This window comes from Seriola dumerili, unplaced genomic scaffold, assembly GCF_002260705.1.
Source record: "Seriola dumerili isolate Sdu_G_001 unplaced genomic scaffold, Sdu_1.0 BDQW01000191.1, whole genome shotgun sequence".
NCBI classification, from domain to species: domain Eukaryota; kingdom Metazoa; phylum Chordata; class Actinopteri; order Carangiformes; family Carangidae; genus Seriola; species Seriola dumerili.
Genome location: NW_019174446.1, coordinates 5,394,891 through 5,409,262, shown reverse-complemented (window position 1 = coordinate 5,409,262; position 14,372 = coordinate 5,394,891). Strand labels below are relative to the sequence as shown.

The 14,372-nt window shown below is 42.7% G+C and overlaps 1 protein-coding gene across 1 annotated transcript in view; it reads left to right on the top strand.

Annotated features, from left to right (window-relative positions):
• znf407 (zinc finger protein 407) overlaps positions 1-14,372 on the top strand; it is a 148,121-nt gene that overhangs the window by 64,752 nt on the left and 68,997 nt on the right. The window lies entirely within an intron of this gene.

Sequence of the window (14,372 nt, the reverse complement as noted above, 5' to 3'; positions counted from 1 at the left end):
CCAAAACGAGACGTTAAACACCTCTCAATCTGTCAAGCTAGCCTCTAAAATAGAAACAGACCCGCTTTTTCATTACTCCGCAACCAAATTGATACTTTTGACAACATGTGGTATTAGATATGACAAGTGGCTTCAGATATGGAAGTAAGCAGCCCGACCAGATGCCTCTCCATCTCGCAGACATTATCAACTAAATTCCTACTGTCAGCTGTTCATCTGGATTAGATGGAAACAAATCCTCATATCCTCAACCGCTTCATGCCTCTGTTTCATCCACATTTTTGTTATTGCAACCTTTATTTATCCAAGGATAGCTGACGGAGCTCCATATAATTCTCAAGCAACATTACACTCAAAGCTACATTAGGTACCTCTGTGACTTAACCAGTGCAACCATAGGCCTCTGCAGTTTACCACTAGGCTGACTGAACAGGGACTTGAACCGATGAGCTCCAGGTCCAACATCTGTGCTACAACTGGCAGAGACAATACAAGACCATCACAAACTTATGTTGGCTTTTTGCCTTACTAATGATGAACGGGTCGGATATTATATTTCGTAACAGCAGATGCTTCAGGTTGAAGATGGAAATAAACAGCGAGTAAACAACCATTACTATGGTTCCATCCTGCACAGTAGAAACACTGCAATGTATGTAAAGTAACTGAATTTTCAAGAAATGAAAGTCCTGTATATGTTCCGTACTGAGAAAGTATTCACTGAATACCATTAATACAATTAGTTTTGTTCAGACGGCTAGACATCTTTTCACCTGCGTATCACTAAAACCTGCTGTTATTAACTGCTCAAACAATATACTTCAAACTGTCAGTTTCCAAAATGAAAAAAAAAAACAGAAAGTAAAATCCCCATGCCTCTACTACATGAAAACAATTATATGTTTTTTCATCTCCATTAAATCATTACGTTTGTATATTAGCGGCATTCCAACAATGCTGTCTATGCACTGCTAAAGTTTGGTACACTCTGCATATGCTTCATGTCCCCAATTCCACTTTTACTTCGTCATATGTTTCAGATTTGTATTACAAGATGTATTTCATCTTATTACAATGCAAGTTTCAGGTTATCTTCCTCTGTCAGAGGGAAAGATTACTGTTCATGGTCATCGCAAATACTTTTTATGTCACCCAGTGATAAGTGTGCATGCCCACCACTGGGCTTGGGTGATATCCAAAATGTAATATCTCAATATAGTCCAGCCCAAATATTGCTATATACTGTATTGTATATTATGTTGTTTTTAGCAACAATATTATTATATTGTTGTATTTTATGTTTCTTAATTATATTATTAGGTTTGGGCCTTTTTTGTAATATGTAATATAGCTACTAAACAGCAGTTCTTTGTCACATGCCAAGATACAAGGGGCAGAATGTGCATGTATTCCATGTTATTGAATATGGAATGATTACCCAAGCCTACCCACCACACAAGTGGAATCCTTGCTAATTGTTATACACAGAGGTCTCGTTACATTGCCGTTAAGAAGGCCCCTCGTTATGCCGCCTTTGCCTGTTTACACTAAACCAAATGAAGCCGGCATAAAACTGCCCCTGTGTGTGATTTTAGATGACGTGTAACACAGCAGTGTTGGCATCCTGTCCCACCATGCCAGCCCTCCCTTTTTCACACAGACTTCTTCAGCTGCTGGAATAAAGGCGGAACCCCCCCCCCCCCCCCCAAAGCCAGCGAAAGAACAACTTTTTTGAGGATGAAACTCACATTTAATTGACAGTCAAAATCTCTATCTCTAGCAGCAACACACCTTCACTCCCAAAGACTCTTTGTGCTCATGGCTTTTATAACAGAAAATGGCAACACAGCCAAGGTCATGGAGGACACAGACACATTCACACATAAGGATGCTGGGCATGAATGGAGCTGTAAGGTCTCTGTGTTACCTGATAGTGTTTAGCTCAGTGTGTGTTTTTGCCAAAAACAACTCCAGTCACTCTGCTGAGCCATAAAGCATTATGCCACACAGCATCATTACATCACACAGACACACGCATGCACATAGAAGTACTGTGTGTTAAGTCACTGCATGTTAATATACCCGTGTGTACTTGCACACAGTTATGTTTATGCACATACACACACAAACTCTATGTTCACAAGATCATTCTTTAATTCCTTCTTTTGTCTCTTTCTTTTTCTTGCACTCACTCATGCACATTTAAACATGTGCCTACATAGACACGCACACACGCACACACACACAAGCACACACACTCTCTTGCGTGCGCACTTAGAGGGAGGACGGCCACAAGGTTTGTTCTATTTAAACCTGTAAAACACGGTGTCATCATTTTTCTGACAGTCCTGCAGACAGAATTTATCTCATCATTAATTAACCATCATATTTCCAACACAGTGCAGCTTAATTAGCACAAGGTCAGTGGGGAGGGCTTATTAAGTGGAACAAATTTGGGCAAGTGTAAGAGACGGAGCAGAGGACGGAAGAGGGAAGAAGAAAAAGAAAAAGAAGGAGAAAGAAGGAGGGAGAGAGAGGTGGGATGACAAAGAGATGGGTAGAAAGGCGAGATGAAAGAAAGAAAGGAGGAAAGAAATGGAAAAAGAGAGGAAGTGTGCGTCTGTGTGTGTGTGTGTGTGTGTGTGTGTGTGTGTGTGTGTGTGTGTGTGTGTGTGTATGAGTGGTTTGGTCTGACGAGACAGTGCTGGCTCAGTGATTGATAACTGCACCGGTTTTGAAAGCCCAGACCTGGAGACTTGGAAGGTAGCTGAGGGAGGACGAAAGAGAAGGAAAGGATGGGGAAAAGTGTGTGTGTGTGTGTGTGTGTGTGTGTGTAAGGGGGGGTATCTGAACCAGCAACTGGGGACCAGTGGGGGTGGGTTTAGAGGCGATGGGGGCGGTTGGGGGGAGCCAATTGCAAACATATGCTGGCTGGCAGGCGGTGGAGAGATGGATTGCAGTGGGACAGTGTCAGAGAGGCAGTTTCATCACCATCTCTACGGCCCTGTTCACCTGGTATTTTTAGAACGCTGGGGAGATCTGTTAGTCAAAGGAAGAGAGAAGGAGGAGCAGGAGGAGGAAGAAACCTGACTAGCTACAGGTAACACCAGGCTCCATTTAGCCAAATCCATCTTAGGCCTCAAATGCCAAGTTATTTTGGATGTGAAGAGGATAAAGTCCCACCAATATGGGTTTTAAAAGGCTGATGGTGCTAATCCTTTAGGAACCACTACTCTTGTTTAGTTGAGTGGCTTAAACTTGACAAAATCTGCCTCCATTTGACCTCTCCAAAGTAGTTAAAGGCAGTGGGCAGCTTTATTGGATTGCATAGTGCTGACTGCCGAGTGCCTTGGGCGGACCATTCCTGATTTCTTTAAGTATAAAAAATAAAAAAAGCAAAAACTGACAATATACAGTAAACATAGCTCTGCTGGCCAGCCGACACACACTGTTGCAATTGAAGCCAGATGCAGTACTTCCCTTTGGTCATAAACCTGCAAATTTTCTTGTCGTATGGAGTCTACTTTGAGTTTACCATGCATGTTTTTTAGTGTTGAGGGAAAACCACAAAAACACAGGAAGACCATGCTCAAAACACATAATTTAATTAGATATTTGTCCATACCTTTATGTTATCCAATCACAGCGTCTCATTTCAATCACTTCCCACTAATGAGTGTAGTGGGGAGTGGTGGTCGACAGTGGTCAGGTCTGGCTTTAAGTAAAAGGCTAATATTAGCCTCATATGTCGTTCTAACCCCAGCGGGAAAGAGGAAGAAGAGGAGGGGAGGATGGGTGAGATGACAGACTCCAACTATCTGACAGATTCTGGGTGAGAGAGAGAAAGAAAGAGAGAAGGGGAGAAAGAGGGAGAGTGAAAGAGAGAGAGAGAGAGAGCTGAACTGTTGTAAAGTGACACAACTGGGTCTTCGTCTCAGTCACACCACCACTCCTCACTGCAGGCACTGAGCGGAGATGAGGGCTTTTTGTCCTTTTGTCTGCCTGCATGTGTGCTTTGTTGTAGATGTACACTTACGAGGACCGCATGTCCTCACAAGTTTACACAAACCTGGCTGCTGTAACGGCTTATAGTGATCTCAAAAGCTTTTTTATCGTAACATTTTGCATTAGAGCTCAGAATGATAATAAGTTGTTACTTTTGTTGAATTATCCCTGTTCCTCAGTGCATTTTCTCCTGAATATATAATCTCCCCTATTCAGTTAATGGATGCAGGGTCTGAGCCAACCTAGTGGGGAAAAAAATGGTTGTAAAGTCTCCAGAATCTGTAGAAGTATTCCCTCTAGTTTGATTTTATTGATGTTGATTGATTGTTGCACATCATAACTGCTCATTCTCAGAACAGAGTCATCTTGATTATAAAACAAAGAGAGGATACGACCATCACTTTTGAATGTGTGACGTTAACTAGTACAGCAAAGAACAAGTTGCCCTGAGGAGGAACATGGAGTAAATTGTGTATTACTCCTTTTGAGTAACAATCTAAACACACGCATATGAATGCGACTGCCTTCTTCTCTAACATTACACATGCACATGCTTGTGTGTGTGAGCATGTGCGTGTCAGGGTTATCAGCAGATTTTTTTCTTTATTCCTTCTCTATCATCTAAAAGTAATTCACATATTTCGCCACATAGTTCAATACTTTAATGTTTGCAATTGTTGCAGTTTACCTGTATAACCTTGGTGTGTGTGTGTGTGTGTGTGTGTGTGTGTGCTCCATGCTGCAGAGAGTCTGCAGTCACCTAAACCAACACTTCAGTAACAAGGGAGTGGCTTGAGAGCATGATTGACAGCAGTGACCTTGCCTCAATTGCTTGTAATTAGTTCTTTAAAAACAAGGCGCCAAAAGACAACTGACCTGTCTCACATACCTGTTTTCATAGATAATTGTTAAAACGCCTGCCATTTTCACGCTTGTAATAATAAACTCCTTGAACTAATACACTCATCACTCTTGAAACAGGAGTGCTGACAACCCAGAAGAAAGATATATTTGTTTAAGTAGGGGGTAAAAAAAAAAAAAAAAAGCTCGATACAAGCAGCTGGAGAGAATGTTTTCAGTGTTGTGGAGATGTCTAATTGGTAAAATCTGCTCACAGTTTTGCTCAAGTGCAGTTGCTGTGTGTGTGTGTTTTTTTTCTTCTACAGCATTACTGTATGTCTGAGCCAAGTAAGCGGGTGCTAAAACCCCTCCGAAGAAAACAGAGAACCAGGTGAAAAGGCATGAGCGCAGATCCAGAAATAGCGAGCATGATGCATGCAGCGCAGGTGTGATGACTCACAGAATGAAGACAGGGATATTCAGAGCATTAGTTCCTACATGACTGCAGTCAGAAGAGTCGAGAGTATGATCGGTTTTTGAAAGAGGATGCTCACTTCAGATTTAAACTGCCAGTGTAGCTTATGTAAATGTTTTCTAGCTTTATTTATTTCACCAAATGTGTTAATTTTTTCATTCGTTGGAAGTGATGTCAAGATTACAAGATAAGATGCATCGTATCAGAAATGAACAAAAGTGACATCATTATATATTGAATTAAAAATTAGCTTAATACATCAGCAAACTAATATCCTCGTCAAATGTATGCCCACACGCCACGTTTATTTCTGCACATTCACACAACAGAATTGATTTACACGTTGCTGCGGTCGCTCACGTCACTGCCAGGGGCTGAGCTCGGCTGAGCGGGCATCTGGCTCTGCAGCGCCGGGCTCTGGGCTTGCAGCCTTCGTCCCAGCATGCTGTGCAGTGTGGCCATATTGCACCGGCACCGAGGGCCGGGACCATCCAGGCTGGACGGGAGGAGCGGGGGCGGAAGAGCCCTGCCTGGAGCCAGCATGGTGGCAGTATGGACCACAAGGAGCAGGCAGGGGTCAAGTCACACGAAAACCATGAGCCTGTGTGTGTGTGTGTGTGTGTGTGTGTGTGTGTGTGTGTGTGTGTGTGTGTGTGTGTGAGCGAGAAAAAGAGAGAGTTAGCAGCGTGATAGGGAGATAAAGAGTAGATAAAGACAACCCCTAATTCATTAGAATAAATCCTTTCCCTTAATTATTGATAATGAATCTGCTCTTTAATCTTTCTCTTTCTTCCCTCCCTTATCTGCCTGTGTCAGCACTTTGTCTCTCTAGCTTGGTGTTGGGTGGTAAGGCCTCGTTTTCAGCCACCCAAGGGCAGCAGTCAATAACATCCCGTGCTGCTGGTACTGTACGCAGGAATGTGATTAGTAGCACAGAGAAGTACGGAACAGGCAGCAGGAAAGTATTAACTTGAAAGTAGCCAAGGATAACCCCCCCCCCCACCACCCTCAAAAAAAAAAAAAAAAAAAAAAAAAAAATAACAAAAAAAAAAAAAAAAAAACTTAAATCAAACTTACTGCAACAACATAAAAGAAACTGTCTGTTTGGTACTGAAGCGGGATCACATTATAACCGCTGACCAACAAACACAATCAGTGCTGTGTTGTAATCTTACTGCAACATCAGCGGACTGATTTTGTGTGCTTGCACTCATGAAGCTCCATTTCCCAGAGGTCTGTGCAGCCCACGTAGTCCTGGTGTGGTACTGGCAAAGGCCTCAGCGACCCCTAGCTCACCTTTGTGTTTGCTGGCTGCTTGTTTGAACAGGAGCCAGCGGACAGCGCCTCACTGTTTACCCTATTCAATATTTCATGGCGAATGAACACTCACAGAATGAGGGATCGCGTTAATATTGCTGTTAAAATTAAGCGATAATTAAAATTTGTTAGTTTAAAAGCCATCGCAGTCTATAAAAGTTTGATTACTGGAAAATTAGGTGCATTAAGTTTTTATGGGTTGGCCTGTGCTATCGCTTGGGAACGATTTTTATGCACTTGTCATGGGCATATGGTGCAGAGTTGTGGGAGTGTTAGTGTGTGTGTGTGTATGTGTGTGTGTTTGTGGTTGCGGAGGCTGCGGTGTGAGGGTAGCATGTTGGTTCTCTGAAAAGCTGACACACTTTAATGTTAAAATCTCCACCCTTGCTCATCATTAGTTAAATCACAGGACTACCACTGCTTGGGAGCCACAACTGTGACAAAATGCCAATTATAAATCTGGGCCTGTGTCTTGGAGTAGAGAGGTCAGAGGTCACATACGTCTTAGCTGCTTTATGGTCATCTCATTTGGCCAGTGATGTCACATCAGCACTCGTGTCCAGGCTGCATATTGTTGTTGCTCACTTTAACATCCAGCTCCTTGTTGCAGGGTGCAGCAGGGTCCTATCGGCTCCTATTACTAATAATAATGTTAGTTAGCAGTCGACAGCTCGTCCCAGAGTTGGAAACCACCCGTCATGTCAGGGGAACATGACCTTGACTCGTGGAATAAATCTACAGCAGTAGTTCGTCTTCTCATAACAGCATCTACCTCATCTCGGTAGTGCAGCTCCAGCAGTCCCTCCAGCTTTTGAAGTTTTTCTTTCCCAAAGAATGATGTCACCCACCGCTGAAGCCCAAGTGACATTACTCAACCAGACAAGAACGGAGAACGTGCACAGTTCACCTTCATATTCATTTCACATCCTGTGGCACAAAACCAGGCAGTTATACAGTGACACAATTGTGCGGCTAACTGTTGACAGTGGTCGGACATTATGCACAGTGGGACTGTGGAAAAACTGGGCTGTTGCCAGCCTGTTTTTCTTCTCTATTGAAACATCAGACTGTCATGGCAGAAATGGATGTTGCCAGGCATCACTAATGAACCAATTAATCAATGAATTAGCTGAGCAGCGATTAAATTAATGTGAGCTGGACTGGCAAGCGGCAGTCGTGGATATATCCTGGGGAAGGTGATTAACACACACACAGAACAGGCAGCGATCAACAAGGCCACTATTAAGTTGGACAACTTCCTGAACTTTTCTCTTTTCAGCTAAATATAGCAACTTAATTCATTTTATTTGTATGTGGACGAGAGAAATATTATCATATTTTCCCATGCAGCTGCACAGCGATGCTAATGTGCTACAGAGCTATGAGAGATTGTCATTTGTATTTTACTTACAATCTCTTATTTTACATTTATTGCTGCCATTTATTGCTTTAAGTATTATCTTCTGAAACAAATAGCACCACTCTATTCTACATTAGTTGTGTTGGAAGCTGTTAAATAACCAATAAATATACACTTTGACAGCATTTATCTCTTATTTCACAGATCAATGATGTGATATGATACTCATGCAGTCACCTGTGACCACAGCAATTATTAAATACCCATACACTAACCAAAAACCCCCTCTTCAATTGACTGTTTAACATAATTACAATAATATTAATACTAATAATTAGGTAAGCTTTCATTAACATTCATATGTTTTTAAGATTAAAATACTATGCTTGATGAAATTAGTAAAATAGGTCTGAATTTGGCTGAGATTAGACATAATGCTAATATTTTTTGCATCATATCTGTGGAGTGCGAGGCCATAGATCAAATGGAAAAAAAGGATAAAATCTTTTAAATCACACAAATCATATCTCTTCACAAAGGTGAAAAAAGCTTATATGTAAGACAGTTAGAGAAAAAAATTACTTAAGTTTATAAATCTTTTCTGTAATTTGGTTTAATTGTTGGTCAAATAAATGTCTGTGATAATGAATTAGTCCTCATTTTACTGGAGTCGTCTAGTGTCCCCTCAATGAAACCTGCAGGTCGTCCAGACTCACTGATATAAGCCACTTCCTCCTCTGGCTTATTACATGAATTGCACGGTAAAGCATGTGACCCGCAGCCTGCATTTGTCTCATCCTTAGGTATTTGACGTGCCTTTGTGTTGGACAATGTACAGTATGAGCCACGCCCACAATGGTTCTCAAAGAGGGGTCTGGGGCCCTTGCAGCAGACAGTCTCGAGCAGGCTGTCGGGGCCTCTAAGGAGTCTTCATCAAATTCAGGAACAGTCTGTTCACAATTATTGTATGTAGGTGATGTGAAAAAAACGCAGTTTTAATGTTTGGTGCCATTTTCACCACATCTCTTCATGCACAATGAAGATAGTTCCACAATTCATCAACAAATCAACAATAACAAAGTCCCCTTATGAACCCATAGGACTAAATTTTATGAAATAGGGGTCCAGGAGGCCCACCGTCAGTTCTACCTGATTCCCGGAGCACTTTGTGTGGATGTCTGTGTTTAGCGCCCAACAATGCAGAACTCATCATAATCAGCTCTGTGTGGGGTCGTCAGTCCAGCACTGTACCACATCATCCCCTGACATCCAGAGTCTCCGGCCCCCCCCACTCTACTTGAGCCGAGATGTTATAGAAGGGGAGGAGGGGTGGGGGGTGTTGGTGGGGCTCCCTTGATTATGTGACATCCTCCGGAAGACCGCTGGAGTTGTTTCCTCCATTACTTAGAGGGGGAAAAAAAGAGGCCTTTTCACTATTGAGACTGTCACTCTCAATTTGGGCTAACGGTAAGCATGCACAAGGCCTCCTGGATATCCCCCCCACCCACCTGCTCTCACCCCACTCCCTCAGACCCCCCCACATCCCCCCCACCCTACACACACTCCCACGACACGCCACCCCAACCTCCCCTCCCCCTGCAGCGGATCGCCGTGGTGACAGTTTGATTAGATCATCAATCGTGGCCGTTAACAGCGGTTTTCCTGAGCACCTGGACCGGCAGGTCACAGCTGGCTCTGAGCTACCGCTGTCCCCCTGACCCAGAGCTGTGTGTGTGTGTGTGTGTGTGTGTGTGTGTGTGTGTGTGAGTGAAAGTGTGCATGCAGACACACATGCGGGCCATTTTTTTGTGTGTCTGTGTGTGTGTGCAAGAGCAAGCTCTTTGTACTGTATTTGTGAACTTTGAAGTAAATGTATGTGTATTTGTGTGTTGTATAGCCCTGTGTGTGTGGCCTTATTTGTGCTCATGACTTCACTTATCTGTGTCTATGTAACGGACAATGCACAGCGCACTATGCACAGTTGTGTTTGAGCATTTGGAAGTGTGTGCGTGATTTTGAAATGACCCCAGTGCAGTGCAGAGCTTTATTTAGATGTCCACTGCTGTTACAGTTCAGTACAAATGAGAAATGCATTTCCTCAGGGGGCCTCTAGACCCACCTTGTTATTTTCTAATATGCTCTCTGTCGGACCTGGGAGTTAAAAGCACTAATAAAAGTTTTAATTCTTTACACTGGTTGTGAGATAGAGGCTTTGAGAGAATCATGGTGATGACAGGTGGAAATATAAATGTTTATGCATGCTGAGAGACTGCTGAAAGAATAAAGGTAGAGGAATGGAGAAATACAGTAGACTCAAAATAAACAGAGGACACATCTGTATCTGTGTGTTACCTACCCGATACTTTCCACAGTGTATAGTTCCCTGTGTTTGCAGATACACAGATACCAGTGTGTAGCAGTTATGGCTATTCATCTGTAACCCCACACACACACACACACACACACACACACACACACTCCTTGCCGTAGCTACGACACACTGCGCTTCACAAACACACACATACATAAATTCACCTGCTTCCCCATGTTGTCTTCAGCGGCTGTATCAGGTTTCTCGTCGTTCTGGTAAAGCAGTTAAATTTATGGGCTAACAATAATGGGACAAAGTGTGCGTCTCGTTGCGATTCCTCAGGTATTCCATGATTAAATAAACGTCCCCGGTCTTTTCATAAAGCTTGTTTATGGCAGCGTGGCACCATATGCTACTGCTTCCACCCCACCCACCCATCTCTCCCTCTCACTCCCTCTCCCTCTCTCTCTCTCTCTCTGCTTAATTCTGTCTCTTCTCTTTGTCTCTCTCTCCGTTTCCCTCCATGCTTCATGCACTGCCCTACACTGCCTCTACCAGATGCAGGCTAGCCATTATTCTGTGGCGGAGTCGTGGCAGAGAAGCTAAAGTTGTGAATTAACATGTAGAAGCCATTACAGAGTGATGATGAAATCCATCTGTGCCGTTCATAGGTGGTACTTAGCAAATTGTCTGTGTTGTAATGGCACAACAGTAACAATATGATTCTGTTTTATCAACTCTAGTGTCTGTTCAAGTCTGTTCTGTTGTGTCGATGCTCAGATGTGACTTATTTGTTGGATCCTGTCGAGTGTTTGTTTTTCTACTCTGTTGATCAGGGCAGAGTCATGGAAAACAATTTGAATCATCGAACTTCAGCTTCCAAGTTTAGTTATGAGACATGAAAAATTCTCCTGAATTATTATTTAACTTTTCAGTAATTAACAACTTGCCGTCTTGTCAAACCATTTCTTGCACTTTTGTTGTTAGAGAAAGATGACTGACAACAGACTATGTAATCATTTTTATAATGTTTTCTAATGTAATATTTATCTGCCTTTTTCTTAAAACGCAATGTTCAGATAAAGCCAAACATCATGCAAAACATTGTGAATTTTGTAAAAGCTTACAAAATGCACTTTTGAGTTAAAAATAATTATGCATCTTTATCATGTCAAATGCCAAGTGTGTAGAATTATGTGTGTGTGAAACACATATGAACCCTGATGCTCATATTTTGTTTTCATCTGAAGAGCCGGTGACACTCCAGCCCTCTGTGGCTGGATAGTTTTGACGACGCAGACGCAAGCAAAGCAGCAAAAGTTAGGACTAGTAATTAATTCTCAAAAGCAGTGTATGACTGTGTGTGTGTGTGTGTGTGTGTGTGTGTGTGTGTGTGTGTGTGTCAGGGGATATAAAAAAAAAAAAAAACAAGAGTTTCTACAAAGAAGAGTCAGAAAAGCAATTAACTTCTCCAGCCAGGACATGGCAGTAAACACGTGCGATTGTTCACTATATTGTCTTGTTTGGTTCGGTCGTGGTAGAAGACCAGACACAGAGAGACTGACTTTGTAGAAGAAAGACTTTTGTTGTGATTATTAATGGCTATTTCACATTAATCTCGCTGTGCTAATATACTCGACAATGGCCCAAATCACCTGAGCGATGAGGACGATGGAGGCTGCCCTGTCCCCTCTGTCCAGCCAGTGCTGTAGCAGCTACCCTACTACCCCCCCCACCACCACCCAATGACCAAGATTAATGAAACCTCCGCCGTTTTTAATTAGCACGGCCGCAGTCATCAATTACGTCTGCCCCACCCCAAATACAAATATTGTTATATTTGGGGGAAAAATTCTTGATTTATTTCATTGTGGTGGCCGAAGGAGTGAGATGAATGGCCTCCCATCATGGTCATTTGCAGGGATGAGGAGGAGGAGAAGAGAAGGGAGAGTGGGGGTGGGGGTGGGGGTGGAGGGGTAATAAGATCACTAGGATGGGGGATCGTGGGGAGGGGGTAAAATAGAGGACATGGACAGGGCCAGCCAGGGAAAGCCAAGTCTACAGGGAAAGTCCAGTCTGGGTCTCGGCGTCCCTGTGCAGGGATCTGACTGCAACTATCCACCAACTTAATTAGACTTTCCTTGAACCCAGAGCTGCACGATACCAGCTTTTCTGGAGCTGATAGGAGTAGCACGTAGCTGTAGAGAGTGAAGTTCAACTACTGTACCAATCAAAGAACTACTTTTACAAACTGCCTTGTTACAAAAACAATTGCAACATTTTCTTATTCTTGCTTTTTTTCTTGTACAAATTCACATGACACTTCTGCAAATGTTTGATCAAGTTTCTGAGCTGTTTCTATTAACTTTGAGTATGTTGAGGCTTCTAACGTTGACTCCGCCCCTCTGAACACTCGTACAGCACACTTCACATTTAGTTTGATCCAGTGTTTCTTGCTAGTGTGTGAGAGCATATTTGAGATTGACGTTTTATTCTAGTTGGTTCTGATGTGAAGTTTACAACAGTATTGGCAGACAGGTTGAGGTTGCTGGCTCAATCTTTGCCACATACATAACATCCCTCATTACAGTTTATGCACTAAGCAAGGGCACTTAATCCATATAGATGGGTGTTGAAAATAAGAAAGCATTAGCAAAATACCGTGCTACAACTTAATGTGTTTGTCCTTGTGACAAGAAATAGGGCCTGTGCCAGATCCTTTTTCTCTTTACGGCTTTTCAAACTCCATAACGCTCATATTCGGGGGTTTGTCTTCGGCCACTGTTACTGGATGCAGACTGGACTGGTTTCAATCCTGCCTGGTCCAGCTTGTTCAGATATGACGCAGCAAAGGAAGAGCGAGAGCAGACACATTATTTTTATTGAACCTCTTTTTCCATACTTTTCTTCTTGAAGAGTTTTCATGTCTCTGCTGGCTGCGACTCAAACTGAGTCTAGACTCGCTTTTTCTTCTATTAGCATTCTGGTATGAATTGAGTTATGAAGAAAAATAAACTCTCCTCCAAATCAGTTTTTCAAAAAAGAAAAAAAAAAGGCAATAGTTGACTTGTTCATAAATGATTAGCCTCGTGCAGCTCCTTTCTGCAGTTTTTCACATTTGCTAATATCTGACTGGGATGTGCAGTAATAACAGTGCACATATACTCTGCTTTATGGTTTGAAGATGTGCATGACTCCGTTCTGTGGTCTGGGAGTTTGGGTGTTTACGCTGCGGTGAGCCACCAGCCATTTCACTTGTGCCGGCTACACACACACACCCACACACGCACACATATAAGCACACACACACACACAGATTTTATATCCTTACTGCCACGGCCATCGCCTGCCCACTGACTCCAGAGAGAAGGGTGGGAAACATCTTGAATATTTTATGAAGCTCGGGGACCCCACCTCTGTCTTCCCCACCCTGCAAACCACTGCTGCGGTGTCCAGCAGTGCGCACACACATACACACACACCAGCAGAAAACAGAAATAATGTTTTAAATGCAATCATTGTCAGGCCCAAACAATGTCATTTATCAAGGGAGCATTTGGGACTGTATAATAAGTTTCACATTATTAATACAATTTTTCATCCTCTGTCAAGCCTATCTGATTTATGGCACGTGTGTGATCTAAGGTGATCATTGAATTACAATTTCAGTAATAAGAGAGAGAATGGACCCGGTCTTTTACTTCTGCCCAGTGGAGCACACACACCCACATACACACACACACACACACACACACACACACACACACACAGACACACACAAAAGCCTGGATAAACAGCCTCCAGTTGTAACATACAGCAATTACGCACAACATACAACAATAGTCACAACCACCCTATCAGTGTTATAATTTTACCGGTCATACCACAGCAAATTTGCTAAATATTTGTGAGTTAAACCGATGTGCCAGCATCCTAAATTCAGTGAGGGAGAGAGGAGGAAAAAAAAACAAACAAATGAACCTAGGCCCCTGTTAATTAGATAAGGGACATAGCTCATTATTCTAAAATGATATTGGGACCCAGAGAGTAAATATGAGTGGCCT